This window comes from Mustela nigripes, chromosome 12 (genome assembly GCF_022355385.1).
Source record: "Mustela nigripes isolate SB6536 chromosome 12, MUSNIG.SB6536, whole genome shotgun sequence".
NCBI lineage: Eukaryota > Metazoa > Chordata > Mammalia > Carnivora > Mustelidae > Mustela > Mustela nigripes.
The window spans coordinates 142,939,175-142,959,046 of record NC_081568.1 but is presented as its reverse complement, the minus strand read 5'-3'; the positions used below and the strand labels follow the sequence as shown (position 1 = coordinate 142,959,046).

The 19,872-nt window shown below is 42.8% G+C and overlaps 1 long non-coding RNA gene across 1 annotated transcript in view; it reads left to right on the top strand.

Moving 5' to 3' along the window:
- Positions 1-16,581, top strand: part of LOC132027382 (uncharacterized) — a 142,822-nt gene extending 126,241 nt beyond the window's left edge. Inside the window, exon 3 of the long non-coding RNA XR_009407141.1 lies at positions 14,892-16,581. This is a non-coding gene — a long non-coding RNA (uncharacterized LOC132027382). The remainder of the gene's footprint in view (positions 1-14,891) is intronic.
- Positions 16,582-19,872: the final 3,291 nt, after the last annotated feature.

Below are 19,872 nucleotides of genomic sequence, written 5' to 3'. Positions count from 1 at the left end.
GAAGTTCTATAATAATATAATTAAAATATTTTGGCATTGGTGTAGAATGGACAACTAAATCAATGAAGAGTAAAGAGGGTCCATTAAGATTAAAAAAAAAATTGCATTTGAAATCTATGAAGCAGGAACATATTTTATAATATATGACATTAGGACAATTAGATTTCTCTTTGAAAATAAAAAGTTAAATGTCTAACTCATACCAAGGTATAAAAATAAATTCCATTGAATTAAAGGTTTAGATGTAAAAAATAGAAAAATGAAAATACTAAAGGCAATACTTTATTATTTGCAAGGTAACTAAACCTTTTAAGTGTGAAATAGAACTCAGAAATCATAAATAAAAACATTAAGATATATCACTATATGAAATTTTAAAAGCATGGCATGTTGAAAAAAAAAGCATACAATAAATAACATTAACAAATAAATGACAGGTCAAGGAATAATTTTTGAGTAAGTACATTTTTGATAAATATATATTTTAGTATTATATCAGTTAAATATGAAGAGTTTTTACAAATCAATGAAGTGGAAACAATACCCAATAGGAAACGACACAAAACCTATGAACAGGTGATTTGGAAGAGTAAATTCAGATAATCAAAGTGCTATGAGAATGTTCTAATTATTGCTGATAATGTTAAGATTTGAATTTAAATGAGATATGATTTTTTATGTTTTATCTATTGCAATTCTAGTCATTTAATAACTTAGAATACCCAAGGTAGGGTTATGGGAAAAATAAGAATTTTCATGCACTTTAATGCTTACAAATTATTACATTTTAGAAGACAATTTGATAGTATCACATTTGAAAATATTCTTCCTTTTGATAGAAAAATACCATCTCAAGGTTTATTATATTGAAGCTCTTCTACTGACAAGTGCAGGGACCACCTGGATTCTTCTGTCACCTTCCTCTTCTTGGTCTTGAAGTCCTCTACTCTAGGATCCATCTCCTGGGTGGCCCCCTTCTGGTTTTTGGTATTTATGGGTCAAATGACTACCCCACATTCTTTTAGATGAATCCGTTACTCCTAGAATACTTTCCATTCATAAAATTTTTTCTTCTTACCTACTATTATTCCCTTGTATATGATTTCTTAGAACCAAGACAGTGTTTCTAGCATTAAAGCTCCTGGGGCACCTGGGTGGCTCAGTGTTTGGGCCTCTGACTTCAGCTCAGGTCATGATCTCAGGGTCCTGGGATCAGGGATCAAGCCCTGCATCGGGCTGTCTGCTTCGTGGGGAGCCTGCTTCCTCCTTTCCCTCTGCCTGCCTCTCTGCCTACTTGTGATCTCTGTCAAATAAATAAATAAAATAAATTAAAAAACAAAACAAAACTGAGCTCCTGGGCTATGACTTCTTCATATGACTCTGACTACCTCTAAAGACGATGTTTCTAGCATTAAAACTAAGCTCCTGGACTATGACACAGAAGTCCTCTGTTCATCTAAAACCCAACTCAGAAATAAATCACTGTGACACCTGGGGTGTATATGTCCTTAGTGCATCTAGTTACTGTTAAACCCCTGGTATAAATATATTTTAATCATTATATTTCACATATGTTAAGATGCAGAGTTTTTTCTTCATTTAGCATCCCTGGAATCATGACATGCCTGAGAATCAATGGCGTATTGTAAATGGTCGTGTTTTTTCCTTTTTTAGGACAACATAAGGTAATAGTGCATCTTATAATCAATGATATTTCAGTTTCGATAAATTCAGTTGTTATACATAGTTTAATGAAACTGTCAGTCCAGTGATATTTTATTTTGCTAATGAGATATGTCACATGGAGCTACATTAGAGACCTTGCTATTTTGGTTAATTCATCATCATTGTCATTTATCATTATTAGTCTCTTCTTAATCTGTTACCTCATCAGTGTTTTTAGATTTTTTTCTTCATTTGAAAGCTTTTTTTCTTTATTTTTAACCAAAAATTGATATTTGCCACTTGATAATCTGCTTTGGGATTATTCATGATCCCAGACATGAAAGTAAATTTGGGTTTTTTGGTTATCACTTTATTTAGCATTATTTTATTTAGAGTGTTGGTTCATTTTCTCTCTTTCCCCCATCCGACGGAACTATTGTTCCCTTACTTTGGAAAGATGGCTAGGAACTGAGATTCAGGTAAAGAGTTTTGAGATGGGCTAAATCCAGGTTACGCTACTTAGTAGCTAAATAGAATGGGCAGGTTCTTGAAATTCTCCAGGCCTCAATGTAAAAGTCTGTTCACTGCAGCGTTCTTGGGAAGAGAGGCTAAGGTAATAATACCTGTGGACATACTTGCTTAAAACTATGATATTTCTGGGGATTATTAATAGTCTCAGAGGGCACCTTCAACAATAGCTAGCTTTAACTAATTTCCCAGGCAATGACGCAAGGCACCCCACATACTGAGATGATCTAGGATGAGTTCCTGTATTCCTGCTGTATCTCATTATTGTGTCTTCTCATGCCTGATGGTCCCTGCTCTGTGTTCAGATAGCCTTAAGAGAAATGGAGTTACATCAAGGTTACATCACGAGCCTCTGAGAAAGGGGAAATTTACCTCTCTCATAAACGAGGTTGCTCTATCTTCAACAGATCGATAGCTTCCCCTGCACAGGATGTTCATTCCATGCATATTTCTCAAATGAACATTCTGCTTCTGCAATCTTGTAATCAGTCCGCAACCAGAGGATCAAGTACAAATTGCTAACCAACGCCAGGCTCTATTCACTACGCTATTCTATGAACAATGGAACTATAAGTCTGGGAGAGACTTGAAGTCAATCCCTTTGCCCTAACGCGTAATCACATTCGAAGCATCTAAGACAAATTATAATTTAGTCTATTCTTAAAGACCTCCCGAGGTGATTTTCCAACCTCTCTGAGGAACACATCCCAATATTTAGCAAATGATACTGTCACTGAATGCTCCTTTGTACCTCAATGAAATTTCTCATGCCTCAGAGTAACTTTTTTGTTATTTTTGTTTCTACCTCAGTCAGATGAGGTCATACTGCCAACATACCATCTATTTGAGCTTATCACTGACCTTCTACAGTCCCTTTCACAAAGAGCTTCCTCTTGCCTGTGAAATGACATTCAGACTCCTCAGTGTGCCATCAAAGACCCAGTCAGAATCTGCCCCGGTTCTGTTTCTAGCATCTGTTCCTGACATGCCCCCTTCATGTATTTGTTGTTTAACTGTGTGAAAATGCTTTCCGAATCCAAGAATTTTGCGTTCTTTAACATGTCTTGGCTTCGCGCATACCAAAACGTCTTGGAGTGTCTCTTCTCATTTCTCCCATGGACTTTCACTTGCATTTCCGTAGTCAGCTCAAATGTTACCTCTTCTGGGAAGACCTCCCCCAGCCTCCAAGTGGGCATGACATTGCACTTTTGCCAGACTTCAGTTACAGTAGTTGGTTATTTCAGATGATGTTGTTTCTTGGGTGTTGGCTTGCTGTTCCTCACTTTTCTCTAGACTGTGAGGCTTGAAGACTGGGAATGAGTCTTCTTCATGTACTCTTTGTGTACAACAACGGATATGTAGTAACTGATTAATAAATGAGTGCAAGGAAAGAAGAGGGGAAGGAAGGGAGGGAGGGAGGATGGAAGGAAAGATGGGAGCAAGGAGGGAAGGGAAGAAGGAATGTCACAGTACTCTCCCTGCTTATCCAGAGAACCAAAAGGTTCTTTGCCATACATCAAGAGGAATACAAAAACATGAAAGAGGGGCGCCTGGGTGGCTCAGTGGGTTAAGCCGCTGCCTTCGGCTCAGGTCATGTTCCCAGGGTCCTGGGATTGAGCCCCACATCGGGCTCTCTGCTCAGCAGGGAGCCTGCTTCCTCCTCTCTCTCTCTGCCTGCCTCTCTGCCTGCTTGTGATCTCTGTCTGTCAAATAAATAAATAAAATCTTTAAAAAAAAAACAACAACAACACGAAAGACCTGCCCAAAGCACCAACACATTAAGTATCTGTAAAATTTATCCTAATTCAAATTAGCATTATCAGAATTTGCTGAAGAACAATTGCAAGTATGTTCATCTCTTTGAGAAACGTCACAAGAGATCTCCATTTGCCATCCCTAATATGAAAAAAACTTCACAAAGCCAGAACGTCAAGCACTGATGTTTTATTATCAAAGAGTGGTTTTCCCATTGGCCTTCCAGTACCCATCAGCAGGATATTATGTGAAAGCGTGTGGACGTTGGCCACCAGTCGCGCATCAGATGCTCACCATGAAAGCCGGTCAAGCAGCCTCCCAGTACCATCAGAGGCTCCGATGGCCAGAGCTCAAAGCCCGAGGTCTCCTTAACACAAAATGCTGGCATAGAATTGTGATATAAATATCCCGCACGCTGTCAAATGTGGTTGTTCTGATGTTATTAACACATCAATAATATAAGAATGTCCCAGGGAAGATCAAGTGAATCACAGCTGGGAAGGAACCTGAGACTGTGTTGCTGTGTTTGTTACCAATTTGCAATTTGGTTCATTTGCGATTTGCTGTTCTGCTAGAATCTTCTCTGCATGATATACTGGTTGCTATTATTTCTCCATGGTTTTAAAGTCTTTCTATAGCCTGCCTGCCTCTGAAAAGGGTATGTTTTTGATGTCATTTAGTTGGGAGTTGAGGGAGTGCCAAAGGGAAAACAAAGGACTTGTGTCATTTACACACTGGAAAAATCTGCTGCCTCTCTCCACCCCCATTACTGTGACTTTTGGTGGCATGAATTAGATACTTCGGGGATGACCCTCTCTGGACCCATACCTCAACTTTCAAGTCATCTTTCAGGACTCAAGAGTGTTTCTTAAAGGAAGAGACAAGCTATAGGTCTTTTTAGTAATGGAGGGCGTATGGTTTCTTGCACACAAACTTTTCAAATAAGCAGGCAGTATTTCTCTTCCTTCTAAAATTGGCTTCTGAGAAGTTAAACGGAGGCTGCTTTCTGCTCTATAAGATCCACGTATTTCTTTTTAGGAATTGTGCATTGCTTATTTTCCCCGTGGAAGTAGTAGTACTACTATCCAGTTCTCTAATGAAGTTATTACTAAGGTTCAGTGATTGATTTCATGCATCAGTCATGACACTAGCTGTCCTATCTGTATTCGCAGTGGTTAAGAGACTTGGGTGTAAAGCCTTGGCTTTGGGTGCCTGGGTGGCTCAGTCCGTTAAGCATCTGCCTTCAGCTCAGATCATGATCCCAGGGTCCTGGGATCGAGTCCTGCACAGGGCTCCCTGCTCAGTGGGGAGAGAGAAGTTGGGTCTGGAATCCTTTTCATTTATCTATGTCAAATACGTCTCATCATCACTAAAATGTTTCTTAAGTTGTCTTTCTGAATCGTCCATGCTTCAGGGGAGCATAAAATCCTCTGCACAGGTGGCCTGTGTGAGATGAAACTCTTGATCATGAGGTTCTATCACACATGTGTATTTGTATAGTTCTTTGCATCTCTTTTCTGACTGTGTGGATTTCAGTTGGAGTCAATGTCTTCTAATGTCTGTCTACATCAAAATAGAATGGGTATACGGTATCTTTTTGAGATTTACAGGGCAGTTAAGCCCGAACAAATTTCTAGCGGAGGGATTGCAAATGGAAATTAATGTCAGTTTTCTCATTATCGCCAAATCAGATATTCTCAGGCTTCATCTGTTGTCTTGACTGATAGATGTGGGACTATATTTATGAGAGCTTTCACAGATTCACTCATGAACAGACTTTCCCTCCCTCAATCCTTCCATTGCATTAGTAGGACAGCATTGGTTGTAACTGACAGAAACCCAGTTCAAACTAAAATTTTAGAAGTGGGGCAGTGGTGGTGAGATTTTTTGGTTCTTCTAATAGTCTAGGAATTCATTTCTTGACCTGCCTCTGGCACAGCTGGATCAAGGGAGTCATAACCTTGTCTGTAGGACTTGAGAACTCCCAATATGCCTCGGCCTGACTTTGCTCCATTTGGTTTCCTTCTCAAGCAAACCCTTGACCCTGTTGCTCTCAGCTTTGCTATCCGAATGGAAAGAGCTCTTCTCTTTCCCAGTCCTTCCAGGAAAAAGCCTCAGGTCTAGGTATGATTGCATGTGACTTGGATCATACCTGTTCCCATCCTAATCATCGCAGCTAAGGAATAGAAGACAGTGATTCACGAACCTAAGTAACATGCTAGTCCCCTAGGGATGGGGGTCAAGCACATTGTGAAAACACAGAAATTGGAGACAGGTCATCACCTCAAGGAATGATGGGGAGCTGTAACCGGAAGAGGAAACACGCTGAGCGGTCATAGGACAGCAAGTTTCCACTGTTACCTTGTTAGGTCCTAAAGTCCCTTTACTGTGAAGCCTCCTACCTTGGAGATTTTCATCAGGATTTGGGAGTCTTAGCCAGGGAAGACAAGGCTGAGATCTCTTCTTTGGGAGAGACCCAGTAATTTTAGAAAGGTGTAAATCTGATTTTACCCCAGACTCTTCTTCTAGTAATTTATACAGTTCGTGTCTAATTGTTTGCCAGTGCGATGGGGAGATTTGAATTCATCAGAAGGCTTTTGCACTATGCTGAAGTACCATATTTCATATTTTATTATTATTATTTTTAATTTAAGGGAGTAAATTAAACTAAGCCCAGGGAGAGCAGGCCACAGGGAAGAAAATTGTTTTCCAAGAGCCTCTCCGTACCAGTAGGTCCATATTTAATAATATTTAATAGCAGTTCATAAATTATATGCTGGGCCTCCTATTATGCAAAAATAGACTTTTATTTAGGAATTCAACACGCTTTCAAGCAGGCATAGGCTCTCCTTTTCCTTTTTCTACTTTCTACCCTTCAGGAACTGGTATAGTTCCCTGAGTTTCCTGATTAGTAGCTTTCTGGACTTGACTGAAGAGACTTGATTTCATGCATTCATATCATCTCAATAAAGGAAATCCGTGATATGCAGATCATAGGTTTTTAACTATTGTGCTTGGTAAACTTCTATGTATAAATGTTTAAACATCCAGGAACAATTAAACCATGATTCGAATTTGTGCTTCAAAATCTGTGATCTCAGATGCCCCATGACCCGCCTTCTCAGCATTGCTTGGGTGGCGAGCAGAGATGTTGACACACCATCCTTGCTTGGGCAGAAATTATTCCCAGTAAGGAAGAGAACCCTACTGATGGTCCTTCCTGTGACTTAAGATGCATTAAATTGAAGACACAGCTTTTGCTCACAAGGATGTTAAGATTCAGGCAAGAATGGACAATTCATAGGAGACAAAGAGCAGACACTTCAAAGAGGGAACATGCAGTGTCCCTGGGAGCATAGGTTGGTATAATCTCTTGCCAAGACAATTTATCAATAACTGTAAAAATTTGAAATGCAAAATCTATAAACATTTAAAACAATGCCAGAAAAAGATAAGAAAACATTAAAACAATCACCTCCAGGTGGGGAAGGCATTTCTGTGCACAACATAAAGCCTTTAACATCCAATACTTATAATTAGACTCTCTACAAATCCATTTTTCCGCATGATGGAAGAGTAAAGTCAAGGACAAATGGCAAGTTGTCATTTACAAGTCACACAAAGGGCTACTTTCCTTAGTTTACAAACATTTCTTACAAGTCAGTGAGGGGAACTCCAAACCAACAGAGGAAATAGACAAACTTGAAAAGTCAGATCACAGAAAAAGGAAATATAAATGTTTTTTTTAGCATGTTAAAATGGGGGGTGCCTGGGTGGCTCAGTGGGTTAAAGCCTCTGCCTTCGGCTCGTGTCATGATCTCAGGGTCCTGGGATTGAGCCCCGCATCGGGATCTCTGCTCGGCAGGGAGCCTGCTTCCTCCTCTCTCTCTGCCTGCCTCTCTGTCTACTTGTGATCTCTGTATGTCAAATAAATAAATAAAATCTTTTTAAAAAATGTTAAAATGAGTATTTGTAAGAAGAGATGTTTTATTATGGCATTATGTTTCTAATGCCATAAATAAAATACCATTTAATTTCTCAGTTTGGCCAAGATCAAAAAGTTCCTTCATGCATTATGTGTATTCTGGTAAGGTGGGAGTTATGGGAAGACAGTCACTCCTAAAAAATTTCCATTGGAATACGAATTGGTACAACCTCCAGAGAAGGTGATTTGGCTATAGTTACCGTATTTCACAACATAGCTACCTTTTGCCCCAGTAGTTTTATTTCTAGAAATGTATCCTCCTTTGGACATACTTGTCCTTTTGCCAAATGATGTGTCTAGAAGATTATTTATTGCAACATTGTTTGAACTAGCAAAAACAAACAAACAAACTGGAAATAACTTACAAATCCATCAAAAAGGGACTGGCTGAATTAAATTATGGCATATCCCTCTACAGGGGTGAGAAAGCATGAGAGCCTCTTTACATGCTGACATATAGCCATATAGCCAAGATCCATGGCTCAGTGAGAAAAAGGGAAGGTGTAGAACGTTGCATTTCTTGACTTACAGATAAGAAGTAGGTAACAGAAGTGATGGAAACAGAATGGCTTTCAAACAGTGGTATTCAGGAAGCTTACATTTTCCTAAATACACTGTTATACCTTTGTGCTGTTGTACTATGTGAATATACTCAATCTCTAGAAATTAATATAATTTAAAAAACCCAGTAAAATGCCTACATGAATTCATGAGGCAGTTCTACCACTAATAATCAATCTAATAGCATAGTTGATAATTGCAAATCACAGCCCAGCAGTTGCTCCAGTAGTCAGAGTGGTGGTCTGGAATGTCCTTCAAGACCTAGTATCTGGGGTACCTGGGTGGTTCAGTCAGTTAAGCATCTGCTTTTGGCTCGGGTGATGAACCGGAGTCTCAGGGTTCTGGGATGGAACCCTGCTTCGGGCTCTGGGCTCCATGCTCAGTGGGGAGGTTGCTTCTCCTTCCCCTTCTGTCCCCCACACTTGTGTTCTTTCACTTACTCTTTCTCTACCTAAAATAAATAAATAGGAGCACCTGGGTGTTTCAGTCATTAAACATCTGCCTTCGGCTCAGGTCAGTTCCCAGAGTCCTGGGATCGAGCCTCACTTCGGGCTCCCTCTTCAGCAGGGAGCCTGCTTTTCCCTTTCCTTCTACTGCTCTTCCTGCTTATGTTCCATCTCTGTCAAATAAATAAGTTCTTTAAAAAATTAAAATAAAATAAATAAAATATTTTAAAAAGAGGGAGCAGACACAGTGTTCAATTAAAAACTAAATGCCAAAGCAAACTACAGGAAAAACCTATGGTATATTCCCTTCATGGGAAAAAAGAAACATGTATATAAACAGTTAGTGTAGGGATGGGACATCCACGAGCATGAAAAGAAACACAGGTATTTAACAGTGATAGACTCTGGGCCTGTAGCCTGGGGGACTCTTGCTTTACAGTGTATCCCTTTATATACCCTATGAATTTTCAGTTCCCTTGTCAAGATAAAAATTAGTTCAACAAAAAGGGAAACATAAAGGCAAGGACAAACATGTAGTTTTATCAGTCTGTGAACAGCTGAATTGACCTTCTGGACCAAGAGAGGCATGCCAAGTTAAAAATCAATGTCAGAGGAAAAGCTGAGCTCACAATGTGTACGGCTGGAGTCCCAGAGACACATCTTTAATTCCAAAATGACCAAATAGACGTGGCAATCACAGATGATCGATGGCTTTCCATTTGGAGCAATGATAGGCTGAAATTTAAGAGATATTCAGCTGTAACAATTTCCTTTTCATAGAAAATGTTGTACTTTTTGTGGAATTTGGCAGATTAAAAAGAAAAATGTTAACTTTTCCATGTTGCCTGTTCCGGAAAAAATTCTGAAATATTCAGAACACAAGAAAGGCATGTAACAAGCACAAGGGCATTAAAGAAATTCTTGGGCAGATGTATCTGAATCCACTTCATATCGCTGATGTCCTTGGCGAGTGGGGGAGCCAACAGCTGGCTAAATGCCTCCCCCACTGCAGCTGGTCTAGGGATGTGCCTTAGCTTTCACTTTCAAGAGGAGGAGAGAGCAGGATGGTGGGAAGTGAGGGTCAGATGCCAAATAGAGGAGGGTCTGAAAAGCACTCTGAGCCTACCTGCAGCAGGAGCACTCCATTTGGGGGGAAACCCAGAGATGAGGAAAAAAGGTGTGAAAATAAGAGTTCGGGCAACATTTGCTGCACGTCAGCTGTCACTTGGGTAAAATTCTTGTCAGTCAGAGCTTGTTCGTGCTCCCTCTCCTGTGAGAGAACTGTGTCCAAGTCTGGCGTTCCTAAGAGGCATGAAATAGGGACACGTCCGCTCTTTAAATGTTGACCATTCCTCATATTACCTGCTCTTTTTAGTCATGAGTTTCTTTCCTTGGGCCTCTCCCATCCTTAGACTTTGACCTGTCTTCTTCCTTCTTGTTCTAAGATGGAGTCCGACCACAGATTCCTCGACTTCTAAGGTGAATGTGTGGGACCGTCCTGCCCCACTTCCATTCTTTCTTCTTCTCTGAGCCTTGGGGAGCCATCTCCTTCTTCTTGTTCAGTCTGTGTAGTTCGGGTAGTAGACCTGTGAGTGCCCCAGTACCCCTGGGCCACAGTGATTGGTTTATAACCAACTGATCTTAGCATCCTGAGAGACCGTATCTGGGACATGTTCTTTCCCATTGAATTTGAACTGAGCAGGATGTGAGCTGGATCAGTCAGGCTGTCCCACGTGGGGTCTGAAGGTGAGGGGCGCATCCCTGATAGCAGAGCCAGAGATGCAGAGAGACCAGATCCACAGGCACTGTGTGATGGGTGAACCTGGCTGGGTCCAAAGCCACATGGATGTTTTGGCTCTAAGAGTCCCTGAAACCCAATTCCCTTTTCCCCCTCCTGTTTCCTTAGGTGGGATTGGGTTTTCAGTCATCTGCAGAAGAGGGAACTCTGGCTAACATCCCTCCTGTGGGGATAATCAGAGTCCTAAATGTGGGTCTTTACTTCTTCCTGTACACCTTCATCTTTGTTAGCTCATGGGTTCTGCCAGCAAGCCTGTACAATAGTCAGGACAGTATATATTAAATTCCATTTATATTAGGGGGCATTGAGGCTCATACAAGTTAAATGACTTGCTTGGGATTATAGCTGGTAAGAAATAAAGCCATGACTGACCCTTCTCTTGGGCATTGCTGGCTTGTAAGCTCTGAGGCCTTCTATTCACCTCAGAAGGTAGGCACTGGGGGCCCTGCAGGCTCAGCCTGAAAAGTGTCTGAGGTGTGGGTTGGGGGAAGCAGAAAAAGGAGCCTTCTGCTGATTAAATGGGAAACAACCTGCTTCTCATCCCAAACAAGGGCCAGCGTAGAGGTTGGAAAAACCTCAGAAAGAAACCATACCCAGGTAAGGTGGGCACCAAGGGGCAAAGCCATGGACAGGGAGGCTGAGGGAAAGTGAACTTCCTTGGCCGCAAAGTGGGCTTGGGGGAAGGAGGGGAGGGAGAAAGCACAGGTGATGATATTTCCGCGACTCTGCTGCCATCCTTGTGAACATCTTCTCAGATGGGAGCTCCATGCCCTGCGGCTTGCCACTCAGAGCTCCTGACCTGGTTCTTCCACATCCTGACTGTCCCCTCCCCTGCACGCCACTTACCTCATCTTTGCCTGGTGTCTCCTGTGCTCAGGAATGATAGAAACATTAGCATGCATGATGGTTACAAAAGAATGGAATAGGAATTATTTCCATGTTTCTCTTTTGTAAAACCAGAGGAAGGAAGCCATTTTATGTATTACAGCAAGGTGAAATTCCTGGATGAGGTTTGAAATCTTCTCTCTGCATTTATCACTGTCTTTGGGACATGGGGGATTCAGGACCTCAGGCACCAACCTAATTTCAACAGCTGGGTTAGAGAGTGAAGTGGAAGCAGTGCTAGTTAGCGTGTTCTGTAAGGAAGATCTCTATTTTTTTTTTCTTTTAAAAGATCACCCCCACTGCATAAGTGATCAGCGTTGGTTCAGAATTTTGTGGGGGCCCAGAGGAAGCGGCAGGGTCAACGGTGAGCTCACCCTCCCTTCCCCTCCCACACCTAACCCCTGCCGACCCCTCCAGCAGCCCATAGTGTTTCTTCTTCAGGATGTGGCAGGTAGTTTGTCACGCTGATCTTAATCAGATCACTGTGTAATTATGGAGGGACTGTCAGGGTATTTTCGGTTGTCATCTCCTAACAAAATGCAGATCGTGTGGCATGTATACATAGAATTACTCTGTAATTCAAAGTAAATTGACATTTAATTTCAATTTAATTACACAGGAATTACAGACATGACAGATACAGTCTAATTAGGAAGCCAAAGTAGAAGAATCTGTTTATGGAATGAAAATCCATATCGTGTCACACTTTCAACAGAATCAAAATAACTCCTATGCATTTTTGTAGAGCATATGTAATAACGAGCATGGCCCTAAGAATTAAAGCCATAATTCTGGCCCATCTACTGGTACCTGTATGTATTTCCTCCCTTGCTCGCTCGCTCTCTCTCTCTCTCTGTCTCCCTTTGACCCTCCATGTCTTCATCCTTGCACTGACTGAACGTGCTTCCTGGGGCCCCCATTCATCAGGCTCTGTACTGGACCCAGGTGTGGAAGGCCAAGGGAAGCGAGACAGTGTTGTTGCCTTGTGGGGTTTACTCTACTCGTTCTATCCTCTTCTTCTAGGACCTCTCAAGCAGGCCACTGGGCAGCTACATGGGCAGTGGGCCCAGAATGCTTGGCTACACATGCCGGGACTCCTCAGGAGGCAACCATGTGGGGAGGGGCAGGAGTACGTGGGAAAGGGTACTGAGCCCATTTTGTGGTGGTTTTACCCTCAGGATGGTTTCGCCTAAACTCGGGGTCTCCCTCGCTTTCTCTTCTCTTCTGGTGGGTCTTTGTTTTTGTTCGTTTATTATTTTTTTTCCCTTCTTCTCATCTCTGAGCTCGTACAAACTACGTGATAGTCTGGCCAAGTTCTTGCCTTCCCAAAACCCAGGCCCATCAACCTAATGGGACAGTAGAACTCTCTTTCCAACTCACTAATGTTCTTTAACCTAGCTTGCTTTTGTTGTCCCCGATCCTTCCCCCCTTACTCACTTATTGTGATAATGCCGACCATGGATATAATACTTGACACTTTGTAATAGGCTCTCCCTTACACTATCTCATTTGATCCTTCAGCACAAGTCTGTGAAGAAGTCAATATTTCTATTATATCCAGTTTACACATGGGGAGTTCAATAACCAGACTTTCATCCCCTCCTGTGGCTTATTCGCCAGAGTACTGGTCTCAGACTCAACTCTTCTTCTTCCTTTTTTCTTTCTTTTAAAGATTATTTATTTAAGAGAGAGAGAGATCACAAGTAGTCAGAGAGGGGGAAACAGGTTCCCTGCCCAACAGAGAGCCTAATGTGGGGCTCGATCCCAGGACCTTGAGACCATGACCTGAGCCGAAGGCAGAGGCTTAACCTACAGAGCCACCCAGGAGTCCCAGACTCAACTCTTTTTGATGCCAACTTGGTTCTGAGGCCATCAGCTTCATGTCTTGCATTGATGACCCTTTACGTTATTCCTCCTGTTAGCTCATCTGTCACCTTTAACATATAACCGATGCAATTTATTTATTTATTTTTTTACATTTATTTTCCCAATTTTTAGTAACATGGGTCATTTTTCTTTCAAATATGAAAATAATTTATTTTTTTAAAAGACTTTTCTTTATCTCACAGAGAGAGAGAGAGCACAAGCAGGGGTACCGGCAGGCAGGGGGAGAGGGAGAAGCAGACTTCCCACTGAGCAGGGAGCCTGATGCAGGGGCTCTATCCCAGGACCCCGGGATCATGACCTGAGCCGAAGGCAGACGCTTAACTGACTGCGCCACCCAGGCGCCCCCTTAAATTCATTTATTTTAAATGAGGCCTTCACACCACTGCCTCAGTGGACAACTAGTTTCCCTTGGTAGAGAGAGGTCCCCATTCATCCACATAGGGCAGAAAGCGCACTTCATCTCTCAGTTGGAGGTAGTTACTGTGGCTTGGCCGCAGTTGTGAGCCTGACCCTTCCCTCAGCCAGAGCCAGAGGGGTGTGAAATGTCTACTACGACTCAGCAGAAACTTTGACTTGGTGGAGTTGGAAGCCCTGAAAAGGAACTGAAAATGAAAGTGAAAGCAGAGAAGAGTTTTCTCAGTGTGCACTCAAGATTTATTCATGTTCTGTGTCTTTGTAAAAACACACAGATGCCCCCTTTCTGTCCTGTTGTGTTTCCCATGAACTCAGCTCTACTTGTGTCTACACAGAATACCCAGAAGGTCACGTCCCCTTTGTGAGGTGTCACCGACGGACACTCACCGACATAGCGTTCTTGGTGCTGCAGGACAGGCCCAATGGCCGCAGCCCCACACTTTCGGGGGGGGGGGCGGTACGAGGGGATTATTCTCTTAGATTTCTTTTAGACTTTGTGCAGACTTGTGTCTCTTACAAAGAAAGGTACCTTATCGAAAAAACACAGGCATAAGAAAAAACGGGCTCCTCGAGTGTTCTGGAAACCTTCATGGGCTTCCTTCGCCTCCCCAGACTTAGATTTCAGCCTCCCGTCAGTTAGAAGGTCGGATTTGGTTTGCTTATGGGAAATGAAAGTCCCCCATGCTAAGAACTGGAGCATTTTGAGAAGGACATCAAGCATCTCCTTGAAAACACATCTTGATGAAATGGAAATGATGATATAAATGAATCAAACCCAGTGGATTAATCACATCATTAACATATCAATCATCAACAAGTGGAGTTGATAAAAAAAAAAAAGGAACTGCTCCCACACATATCTTGGAAATTCATACATTGTGCTACTTTAAATCGTTTCTAGAACCAAGCAGATGTACATAGACCAATAATAAAACGACAACAATCGGGTCCCTTATTGTAATTGCAGGTCTTTAGGTGAAGAATAGAAGTACATAAGGCTTCTTCTGCGGGACCACAACCGCTGTTCCTGGGATCCTTACTCCTTGTTCAATTGCTGTCTTAACCTCGTGGAAATGAAGTCGAGGAGGAGGCGAGCCACTTCAGAAAACACACAGAAGATTCATCCTCACCTCGCAGGTGATAAAAATCTAAGGATGCACTGCTCTTCCTCTGCATTTTCATCAGTTTAGAAAGAGTGTGTGCAAACAACACATCTGCTCATGCAAGGGGTGAGCCCATCAAAAAGAGATCAGAGGCAATAAGAGCATCTCTGCCAGGTACAGGACCTGGGACTCTGCAAAGAGACAGAAGCATGGTGGATAGAGAGCAAGGAAAGAGCACATTTCCACAAAGTAGGAAGCGATTCACCATGTCATGCACCCCCTGCCTTTGGGATTAGGAAGGAAATCCATGCTTCTGCCCTGTGCCAGGGCTGGTCCTGCCCACCTCTGTGCAGAGCATGGAGTCCAGGGCGGGGGAGAGGGGGCAGGGAGTGCCTCTCTGATACTGTCTGGTGCTGAAGGGCAAATTGTCAGTAGCAGGAACTGGGAGCTCCAAGAGCTCACCGTGGTGGTTCCGTTATAATCAGAACTGTTGAGTGGGTTTTTGTGGGATCTCCATAATCCCTTCTTACTTGGTAGCTTCCTCTTTTCAGACTCGCTCTACAGCTTGGTTACCCTGAAGAAAAGATGCCCCATTCTCTCTGGATCAGAGGCTCTTGCCTCCCTGTGTCTCAGTCCTCTTCAGGAAATATCCATCCATGCCCTGTGTCCTATTGCTGAAGAGACCAAAGTTCAGGGGGACCACCTGAGACACCTGCAGATGCTCTCCCGAGCAGTAAAGTGGAAGGTACTGCTGACCTCAGAGCTTGCTCAAGTCAAACACATCTGTGGGGAGGCTTCCACCATCTTCTCCTGGCTCCCAGTTTGAAACCCTTGCCAGGTCTGGTAAAGAATCTGATAAAGATAGTGGGATTAAGGTTTTAATGAGTATGATTGACCAAATGTGCTATCTCTTCATATGGCCCCCATTCAGCACCCTCCTCCTGCGCCCCTAGATAAAAAGGATTTGCATTCCGAAGAAAAAACCAGTCATCTGAAGGCGAAATGATGTGTGATGGGTGTATGCAGGACACGAAGGCAGGCTGAGAAAACAATATGCACTTTGATGTCACAAACACACCACGGAAAGCAAAGTCGGGGCATTGACCTTGAAGTTGCACTCCCATTCTCTTCCTTGTATGGCAGCCACTACTCAGGGCACCTTTGCTTGCTGACCCTGGAATCATCAGCCCAGCATGGCACTCCTGGGAGTCACACTGAGTACTTGGGATTGGCAGGGAGGAGAGGCATTGTCAGCACTCCAGGTGCTGCTTGGGGAGGGAGGTCCTTGGAAGTTCACTCCAGAACTCCTCAAAGGCCTGGATAACTCTCCAGCTCCACCGAGAGAGTCCCCTGTTAAGAAATCTCTTACACTGCAGGCGCCTGGCTGGCTCAGTCCATGAAGCATCGGACTCTTGCTTTTGGCTCAGTATGATCTCAAGGTCATGGGATCGAGTCCCTCATCTCATTCCGCATTCTGCTTTGGAATCTGCTAGAGATTTTCTTTTCCTTTCCCAATGCCTCTCCCGCTGGGTGCTCTGTCTCTCAGATACATAAATAAAAAGTGTGGGTTTTATTTGTTTGTTTGTTGTTTCTTTTTTAAGAGATCTCTTAAACAGTGTTGCCAAAGATCCCCAGACCCTACTGAAAAATTGGATTCCAGTGGTGAGTGTGGTCCAAAAGGCCTGCTATGGGATTTGGGAAGTCTGAATTCTTGTTCCCATCCCTGCATTTATTAGTTGTGAAACCTTGGTCACGTTGCCTGACTTCTCTAGACCTTGAGTGTTTGGCCATTAACGTTTCTAACTCCATCACTGCAGTAGAGTCGGAAAAGAGAATAATGGAACTTCTGTCAAGGTTGTCTGAGGCTCAGAATGAGTTGCTGTATGTAAATATCTTGGGCAGCGTCCCCAGCACTTCACACATGTTCAATTATTCCTCTCTAGCTATTTCTAGATGTCAAAATCAGGTGCCGTGGAAAATTGGAAAGGTCTATTCTTGTGAATTCTCAGTCTCCCGAATCCAGTGGAAAACTATCAGGCCGGGTTTAAACCTATGTATTTCATACAGTGGAGGGTTTTTTTTTTTTTTTTTTAATGCCAAAATGAAAGTTTTACTTACTCCAGAACCTGATGGAAATAAAGCGAAGCCTGCAAGAATATTAAATGCTTAACCTGTCACTTTCTTGCTCTTGGGAAATATATATATATAGATATATATATAAAGAAACCCTGTGCATTGTGTTCTGTCATCCTGTTTCTATATATAATTAAAGATCTGTTTCACCATCCAAGATAATTTAAAGTTCAGGAGGGATAGATATCACCACTCTTACAAATGTGCTAAATTCATGTTTTAATAAACTAATTTACGCTGCTTGGTTCTTGCAAAATTAAGAATTGCACACATTCGCTTTCCAGGAAAAGTAGTGAATTGCCTGGCTTTCGTCTGGACTAAAATATGATCGTTTCCCCAGCGAAGAGGAAAAACAAAACAAAAAAAGGCTGGCCTATAGTTAGCACTGCTTGCTGACCTTGGGGCCAGCTGGTGGCAAAGGAAGAGAAAGGGAGTTGGACATTGGGTATAGAGGTAGCCTCAAGAGAGCAAGTCTTAGAACCCCACCTTTGGAGGTCTGCAGACCACATCTGTTTTCTCCTCCTTGAGTTGGCCTTTGGAATTTCTGATTGCCTTCTGAAGCAACTTTCCTTTTTAACTTGTCTCAAGCAATTAATTCTGCTCAACATATTTAAACTTTTGATTTCAAGTCGAACATTCATTTCAGCATCATTTTTGTTTATTGAGAAGAACCTTAAGGCGTAATTATCTGTGGGTTCAGTAGTGATCATCCCCCAAATTTTATGGGGTAAGGAAGACCCTGAAAATCCAGGCATATAGTTAAATTTTGTTAATAGTCATGTTTTGTGTGCACTCAGAAACTTCGTTCCAAAGCATGGTAAATCCTATATGAAGAACGTTATCACTTCCAAGTAATAGTCACTCTTGCTTTTCATAATTCTAGAACTAGATTGGGAAAGGATCTGAAAAAAAAAGTTGTCAGTGGATAAAACTGTTTCTCAGTAAATAAATAAACATTCTAAAAAAAATAAAAAATAAAAATTCTGCTTACAATGTGGAGTCACATTGCAGTCATTGCTAGAAAGTGACTGCAGCCTTTGTTTTCTTTCTTTTTTTTTTTTTAAAGATTTTATTATTTGACAGAGAGAGATCACAAGTGGGCAGAGAGGCAGGCAGAGAGAGAGGAGAGAGGAGGAGGTAGGCTCCCTGCAGAGCTGAGAGCCCAATGTGGGACTTGATCCCAGGACCCTGAGATCATGACCTGAGCTGAAGGCAGAGGCTTAACCCACTGAGCCACCCAGGTGCCTCCTGCAGCCTTTGTTTTAATAAAATGTACCAGGTAAGTCCCGGAGGCTGGCTTCCAGCAAAGAGAGGGTGTGTCTGAGTAGAGACAGCAGAGGTGATTTCCAGAAAGAACAATGCTTACCCAAAGAGCTTGCTTTCCAAGAACCTCTACACCTTGTCAGTGAGTCTTAGGGAGTGAGCCAGTTTTTGTGTGTGTGTGTGTGTGTGTGTGTGTGTGTCCCTCCATCTGTTGTGTGTGGAGGCCTGTGTGTGCACCTGTGTGGGAGCTGACGCATGTGTGTCTGTGCAGGTGTGTGTACTTGGGCTTGGCAGGGTTTTGTGCACATGTGTGAGTGCGCGCACGTGCACCTGGGAGCGCGTGCTTCCCCACACCTGTCAGCGCACACGAGCACGTATACCCGCAGATGTGTTCTCTGTGGTGGTGGTGAGTGGTCTGAGGGGCACCAGCTCTCTTTTTACGCTTTTCTTTGGTGCACAGTAACCTCTGCAGCTGCAACGTTAAGGACATCTAGTGTGGTGCTTTTTCTAAAGCATAGTCAGTTTCCACAGTCACAGAATTAGAGGGAAGGAAAGGAAGAAGAAAGAAGATTGATGGGTCTGGCAGAAGGTCAGTTGCTATTACTACATTCTGTAAACATGAAATTGCCCTGTTACAATGATCCTGAATTAGTACGATGTAGTCTGGAGGAGAAAGGTTTGTGTAGAACCTCTTCAGGGGCAAGAAAACCTCAGTGAGTAGCTGGTATTAATTAGGATACCACAGTCTAGCGGTGGGTGGGGGGGTGGGTTTTGGATGCTACAGACACAGGAGCACGGTTCATGCCGGCAGAGAAGACTCCAAGCCCTTCTGGGTAAGGCGGTGGGCTGATCCTGGGCTTCACAGCACAGGCCTTGGAGATGTTCCTTAGCTCATGGTTCAGACCCTGGGCTTTATTTTAATGGTCTGGGACTTCAGGCAAGTTACTGAATTTCCCTGAACCTCTGCTTCCCTGTCTGTACAGTGTGGCTATGGATACCTTCTCCATAGTGCAGCAAGAAATTAAATGAGAGGTATTGGGATTCATGAAATGTTTTCTCCATTTACTTCTGAAGTCTACCCTTAGGGGGATGGTTTTAGAAGCAGTCTCTGTCAGGAACTAGATTCCCTTGGATTAATTGGTTATCACTGTCCGGTAGGTCCAGTTAGGAAATTGAGGAAGATGATAAATTCTTGAGTCATGGAGATCTGTTATCTAGTGAAGATTGATAAGGAACCATCGAGTCCAGTGTTGGCTGAACTGTGTCTAGAGGGATCTCATTCCCAGTGAGCACGCATCCCGCCAGTGGCATGTCAGTCGGGGGCGTTGAATGAGGGGGGCACTGCGGTTGCAGGATCCAGTGTCAACACTAGATTTTCTACCCTCAGTGATCTCAGATGTCTGTCCTCAGAACTGCACCTTTGACAGAGGACATTCAGCTTTCATACAG